The sequence below is a fragment of the Oncorhynchus gorbuscha genome, linkage group LG03, assembly GCF_021184085.1.
Source record: "Oncorhynchus gorbuscha isolate QuinsamMale2020 ecotype Even-year linkage group LG03, OgorEven_v1.0, whole genome shotgun sequence".
Taxonomy (NCBI): Eukaryota; Metazoa; Chordata; class Actinopteri; order Salmoniformes; family Salmonidae; genus Oncorhynchus; species Oncorhynchus gorbuscha.
The window spans coordinates 11,080,619-11,087,809 of NC_060175.1; the positions used below are offsets into that span (position 1 = coordinate 11,080,619).

Consider the following 7,191-nt stretch of genomic DNA (forward strand, 5'->3'; position numbering starts at 1 on the left):
CAATGTGTCTTTTATTCGTCTACAAATGTCTAAAAATGTGGGCTTAATCAGAATGCGACAAAGATCAGGACAAAGGACGCATGTTAGCACCAGATATGAACACTGCTAAAAACACAGTTGAGTCAGAGCACTTTCTCCCTCTCTCTTTGATCTCTGCCTCACTCTCTCTGACTCTCTCTCTCTCTCTTTGACGGTCTCTCTCTCGCTGACAGTCCCTCTCTCGCCCTCTGACTCTCTCTCTCTCTCTCTCTGCTCTAGTTATTATCGTCTTGGGTTGGGGGGGATGGGACCTACATTGCATGCTCTCCTCTCTAACTGTAAACCACAGAGGACTTTGTCATGCTATTGAAATGCATCATGCAACATTCTGTGGTCCGGGGCCAGGGCCTTGCAGCAGACCTGGGTTCAAGTAGTATTTGAAATAAGTCAGCGTTGGCTTTAGCCTGCCTGGTGACCAGAGAGGCAGAGTTTGGCAGTTGTGTCGCTACTGTATTGATTGTATTGTGCCAGCCAGGCTCAATCAAGCACTAGGTAAAGTATCAGAAATTATTTCAAATACTATTTGAACCCAGGCCTTCTGAGGCAACTGAAAATTCGGGTCTGGAGTCAAGACATATTTATGTTGATTTCTTTTCCCTTTTGTACTTGAACTATTTTCACATCGTTGTAACACTGTACATAGCCATAATATGACATTTAAAATGTCTCTATTCCTTCAAAAACTTTTGTGGGCGTAAATGTTTATTGTCAATGTTTTATTATGTATTATCTATTCCCCATGCCAATAAAGCCCTTTGAATTGAATTGAGAGCAGGGACAGAGAGAAAGAGAGAGAGTAAGTCTCAGGGACCTTACATAATGTCCCTACTTTAAGACCATGGGCATTTCCACCGGGCCCACACATTGAGTTTTCCATTCCTCCCCTGAGTCCATGTTAACCTGCTATGATCTCTATTAGAGTTTTCAAATCTCTGTGATTAATTCAAGGAGAAGAAAGGAAGGAAGGATGGATGCTTTCAAAGTATTTCAACAAGGCCCCTGGCTCTCATGCTCAGCTGAGCTCCTCAATTAGACAGAGAGAGGAGGGGGGAGAAAGATAGGGAGGAAGAGAGAGAGGGTGGAGAGGAGGGAAAGAGTGAGCAAGCGACAGAGAGAGATAGATATTTACACAAAGTAACTATGAGGTGAAATAATGCTTTACAGAGCTTCAAGGCACCCTGGGTATACGGCGGTATCTTAGTCGGGTGGATGAACGTTAGTAGTGGAACCCTTAGTTTCACCAATCTATGTGTGTTGACAAGTGACTCGGCTGCTTAAAGAGGAGGAGGGGCAAAGGAAGGATTTCAGAAGAATTCATGCAGAGCTCAGCTTAATCTTGATCATCATTGCAGTAGCCTAGAAATTGTTCAACCTCATTAGCCTTTATTGATAATGTCAACCATTTTGGAAATGACCCACAACCACCTCAAAACCCAATAACAAAGTAAGCAAAGACTTATTGAATCATTAAAACCAATTCTAGATATTCAAAGACCACATGCATCATGAGAAAAGGTTATTTCTGCCAGGAAAGTGGACACAAGGTAAACTATAGCGAAGATATATTTGCTTTTTGCACATGTGATAGGGTAACATTATTACCCAAGTCAAAGCAAAGGAAACAAACTGGCAATGATGTTTCCCTCCTATTTGTTTTACAATCATACGGTCTTATCTATCCATTTCAAACACCATTTATATTGCACGCTGCTGCATTCCTTCCTCAAGGGCACACTTTCAACCTCCAAGCCACCGACATAATCAACATAATTAATTGTCTTTGTTCTACAACTGTTCCAATTTTAGCCACAGAAAGTAGAAGTAGCCTTCGCTGACACCACTATATTCAATCATGTTTTACCAAAGTTAAAGAGAGACGCAAACGTAGCTTCTGTAGCCTAGTGATTACCTGTAGCCTAGTGATTACCTGTAGCCTAGTGATTACCTGTAGCCTAGTGATTACCTGTAGCCTAGTGATTACCTGTAGCCTAGTGATTACCTGTAGCCTAGTGATTACCTGTCGCCTAGTGATTACCTGTAGCCTAGTGATTACATGTAGCCTAGTGATTACCTGTAGCCTAGTGATTACCTGTAGCCTAGTGATTACCTGTAGCCTAGTGATTACCTGTAGCCTAGTGATTACCTGTAGCCTAGTGATTACCTGTAGCCTAGTGATTACCTGTAGCCTAGTGATTACCTGTAGCCTAGTGATTACCTGTAGCCTAGTGATTACCTGAGCCTAGTGATTACCTGTAGCCTAGTGATTACCTGGAGCCTAGTGATTACCTGGAGCCTAGTGATTACATGTAGCCTAGTGATTACCTGTAGCCTAGTGATTACCTGTAGCCTAGTGATTACCTGTAGCCTAGTGATTACCTGTAGCCTAGTGATTACCTGTAGCCTAGTCATTACCTGCAGCCCAGTGATTACCTGCAGCCTAGTGATTACCTGTAGCCTAGTGATTACATGTAGCCTAGTGATTACCTGTAGCCTAGTGATTACCTGTCGCCTAGTGATTACATGTAGCCTAGTGATTACCTGCAGCCTAGTGATTACCTATAAACTGGGTCCTGGAAATTTGCCAATTTTTCTCTCATTCCCAGTTATGCACAAGCTAGGTGACAGGGCGGCATTTAACGGAATATCTTCTTTTTTTTATCATAGGCTGCAATGTAACACATCTCTAGTGGACTACACACGGATTTAAGACTCGTGGAGGTGTGTCTTCAGTTACGTTTCTGAGCATACTGAGAACGCCAGAAATAAATGTAGGAAATGAAATAGAAAGTTGCCCCGTTTCTCGTGGTAAAGGGATTGTATGGCAAAGCCAGAAAACGAAGCTGTTTAACGTATAAACCCAAGTGGCTGTCTGAGGCAGACTCTGAATCATCATCAGACATACAATAGCAGGCGTTGTTACACCGTTACACCGTTACACCATGCCAAACCATAACCCATCTATGGCATAATCGTTTGATCATACAATCGACACCCACTATCGATTGACGGAGAATGTATTATGCCAGCCATTTGCAGGCTGGCTACACGACCGCAGACACTGTTCTGTATGTTCACCCACACACAACCTCAATTATTTATGTCCCCTGCCAGCCTTGAAGATCAACTCGTCTTTCGGAGATGCTATTCATCAGAACGGATCGAAATGTAGGCAAGGCTATATGACAGAATCTGGTATTCTTTAGCCTATGACAAAGAGAACAATAAATTGCGCACATAGAATAAACTACACGAGGATAACGAAGGGTTGAACGTCTATGAAACTATTGTCAAGTGAGCGACAATCGCCACAACGTGTCGCCTATTCAAAATATGTTCCCCTTCGTCTAGCTTAGCCTACTATATGACTGAGGAAACAATAGGCAGCATTTGTAGCCGAGCCTCGAGGAGGATGTGAGAGAGTTGATGTATGAAATGTAACGTGAGCGAGCCAACCGTGCACCGTACACTCAGTAGCTGCTTCCCTCTCTGCTCTCTGTTCCGTTAGTCAGACATTAACCGCCCCGTGGTGGCAGAAAATGAAATGATTCTGTGCCCCACAAAAAAAAAACACACATTACCAGTGGAATAACCTTAAATTGAATTCATGTGTAAATGTAAACCTATGAAGTTCTGCACTGTAGCCTAGGGTTGTCACAAAATAATATAGATATCATTTGCGTATAATTTGATTGAGTTTTGGAGGAAGATATAGGCTTCATCCCTTCTCTCATGCGAGGATATTTGCATGAGGTCTAAATAAGAAGAATCAACCTTCAAAGCGGAAATGTGTTCTGAACGTTCTGTTTTCAAAAACGTAAAGAGAAAAAAAATGATATGAACCTGCATTAATGATTCATGATCAAATGCTACTTTTTAAGCATTAAACGCCATAAATGAGATTGTACAACATATTGTGACACAGAAATTACAAAATTCACTATCGGAAATAAAATACTATAATTAATCTAATAGTATATGAACTCTAATCATTTGCATATAGCCTAGCTCATATAGCTGTAACCTAGGTGATGATGATGAGTCCTTTGCCTACCTGTATTGGCTTGAATTGATTTTATTCCTTTAGAATTGATCAGTCCCTTCAGTGTAGTACGGTGGACGGCGTGTTGAATAGTGAGACTTACGGCGGTAAATGTTATTTATAAGGTTTTCTTTCTGACCTTTGTCTCTTAAAATGGGTGACCATGTGTGGAAAAACACCGGCCAACCTCCCAGTGCAACAGGAGAGCTTCTTCTTAAAGAGGCAGGTTTCACTAGAATCAGCTCGGCGCTTGTTCCGCGCAGCAGCATCACGTTGGCCTGTACGCACGCGCGCACAGAGAGAGCCCAAGAGGTCGGAGGGAACCGAAAGCACACAGAAACAACACAGCCTACCATGGCCATGCGTGCCTGAAAACAAATAGAATTACCACTCAAGTATAGTTCAATTGATTAACTTTTTTTTTTAAAGAAGCATTTATACTTGTTTGCATTTTTGCAAATGCATTTTTGTAAACAAACACTTTCCATTCTAAGATAATTCTGCACTGTCAGCTATGATTCACACATTGACATGTAGCATAATATGTTGACATAAGCATAGCTGTTTACAGTAAAGCCTACTTGCAATTACCAACCTCAACATCTAATGTGTTTTGGAAAAGACACCAGCCTATGCATTCAACATGCAAAGTGTGCTATGAGTACGTTCCATATAAGGACAGGCCATCCTAAGTAGTCAGTTTGAGGAAACAACCTAGATATATATATATATTTATATATATATTTTTTAAAGTGGCTTGAATGCCAATTGTTATAAACCTAACATGATTTATAACACGATTTTATAGGCTACACAACATGGCAGGTTTATGCTCTCCTCTGCCAATTCCTAACAAGCATCTTGAACAAAACTCAGACATTTTATTATTGGGACTCTACAGGATGCTCTACTGCCTCAAGTAATGAGTTATAAGGCCCTAGGGAGCTGCTGTATTTCCATAACCAGCTACTACGCATATATTGTCACGGTGTAAACATAGAAACAAGGAGTGCGTTTCAGCCAACATTTCAACAGAAGAAGAGTAGCAGCAGAACCGTCCCTCTGGGTAAAATAGCGTCTGCTAAATGGACTAACTGTGACTATAGAGTAGGAGTAGGTCTTTGTGTAGAGTTTAACAGGGTGTGACATTGTCTTGGCCTACACTCAAATTTATTTGTAGATAAAAAAACAAACTAAAAAATAAGATTACATTTTCATAGTTCTTTTGAGTCCGCAGAATTAACTGTATGTTGTTCAGATGGGTCGGCAGGGTAGCCTAGTGGTTAGAGTGTTGGACTAGTAACCGGAAGGTTGCAAGTTCAAATCCCTGAGCTGACAAGGTACAAATCTGTCGTTCTGCCCCTGAACAGGCAGTTAAACCCACTGTTCATAGGCTGTCATTGAAAATAATAATTTGTTCTTAACTGACTTGCCTAGTTAAATAAAGGTAAAATAAAAAAAGATAACAGTATCAGAATGGTATAAACAGTGTGTACTTGTACTGGAACTAGTCATATGAGCCGTCAGAATGTGTGAGTTGAGGAGGGGACTAATACAGGATGTTCTTTTAAGGTCATTGTGAATTATCTGTATGCTGTTAGATAAGGCCAGTGCCAGACCTTTATATGGTCCAGAACTATATCTTCAGCAGGTTTATATATATTTGTATTTATTTTAGTAGGCTATATGAGGCATCACGTGTGTGTGAGGTGAGGGGAAGGGATGAAGCAGCCGTGGAAAGCGGATGTTTTACGGGCTCCTGAAGAAATTCTGTTATTTTGTGTGTATTTTTTTTTTACGCTGATCTTAACTTTATTTTGTACATAATGTCTCCGCCCTCATTTTCTATGACCAAAAAAAACGCTTATGGACATCAGAACAGTGATAAATAACCTTGATTTCGATGGCAATTTCTACTTCAACGAGTAGGCAGTTCTGGACGTTCTGCTTACTCCAGACCAGGCCCTAATGTCCAGGAATCCGAAAGGGGAAGCGACGGCGCAAGAGAGGCAGATTAGCCGGCTTCTTGACGAGACTACATTGGCAAGCAAATAAACCACCTCTACCCTATGTTCTATTGGCAAGCATACAGTCACTAGAGAACAAACTGGACAAGTGTCACATTCTGACCTTAGTTCCTTTATTATGTCTTTGTGTTAGTTTGGTCAGGGTGCGAGTTGGGGTGGGTAGTCTACGTTCTTTTTTCTATGTTGTATTTCTGTGTTTGGCCTGGTATGGTTCTCAATCAGAGGCAGCTGTCGATCGTTGTCTCCGATTGAGAACCATACTTAGGTAGCCTGTTTCCCCACTCTTGTTTGTGGGTGGTTATTTTCCGTTTCAGTGTTTTTACCATATGGGACTGTTTCGGTTTTTCCGTTATTCGCTTGTTCGTTTGTTTCTGTGAAATAAATATGCCGAACACTTACCACGCTGCATATTGGTCCGATATTTCCTACTCCTCCTCAGAAGAGGAAGACAACAACCATTACAACAAGCTTCTTTTGAGACTCATCCTATCAACGGGACCTGAAGAACTGTAATGTTATATTTTTCAGAGTCGTGGCTGAACAAGAACATGGATGGATAACATACATCTCACTGAGGGAACAACAGCTGGTGTGTCATCTCTAATATGAAGGAGGTCTCAAGTTTGAGTAAGGATACCTCATCATTAGCTGCAGACCAAACTATTTACCAAAATAATTTTCTTCTGTACTTTCATAGCTGTGTATTTATCATCACAAACCAATGCTCAGACTAAGACTGCACTCAACGAGCTGTATAAGGGTCATAAGAAAACAAGAAAGTGCTTCGTCCAGAGGCTGCGGTCCTAGTGGCCGGGGATTTTAATGCAGGGAAACTGAAATCCCATTTACCAAATGTTTACCAGCATATCACCTATGCAAATGGAAGAGACAAAACTCTTGACCACCTTTCCGCCACACACAGAAATGCATACAAGGTTCTTCATCACACCTTCCCTTGGGCAAATCTGACCATAACTCTATCCTCCTGATTCCTGCTTACAAGCAAAATCTCAAAGAGGAAATACAAGTGACCTGCTCAATACTGAAGTGAAGTGGATGCTAAGCTACAGGACTGTTTTGCTAGCA

General features: G+C 41.3%; 1 protein-coding gene across 1 annotated transcript in view; it reads right to left on the minus strand.

Annotated features, from left to right (window-relative positions):
* The window catches only part of LOC124025681 (sodium- and chloride-dependent taurine transporter-like), a 37,137-nt gene extending 32,841 nt beyond the window's left edge, over window positions 1-4,296 (minus strand). The window contains exon 1 of the mRNA XM_046339026.1: window positions 4,091-4,296. The gene's annotated coding sequence lies outside the window, so the exon portion shown is untranslated. The remainder of the gene's footprint in view (window positions 1-4,090) is intronic.
* Between the last annotated feature and the right edge of the window lie 2,895 nt (window positions 4,297-7,191).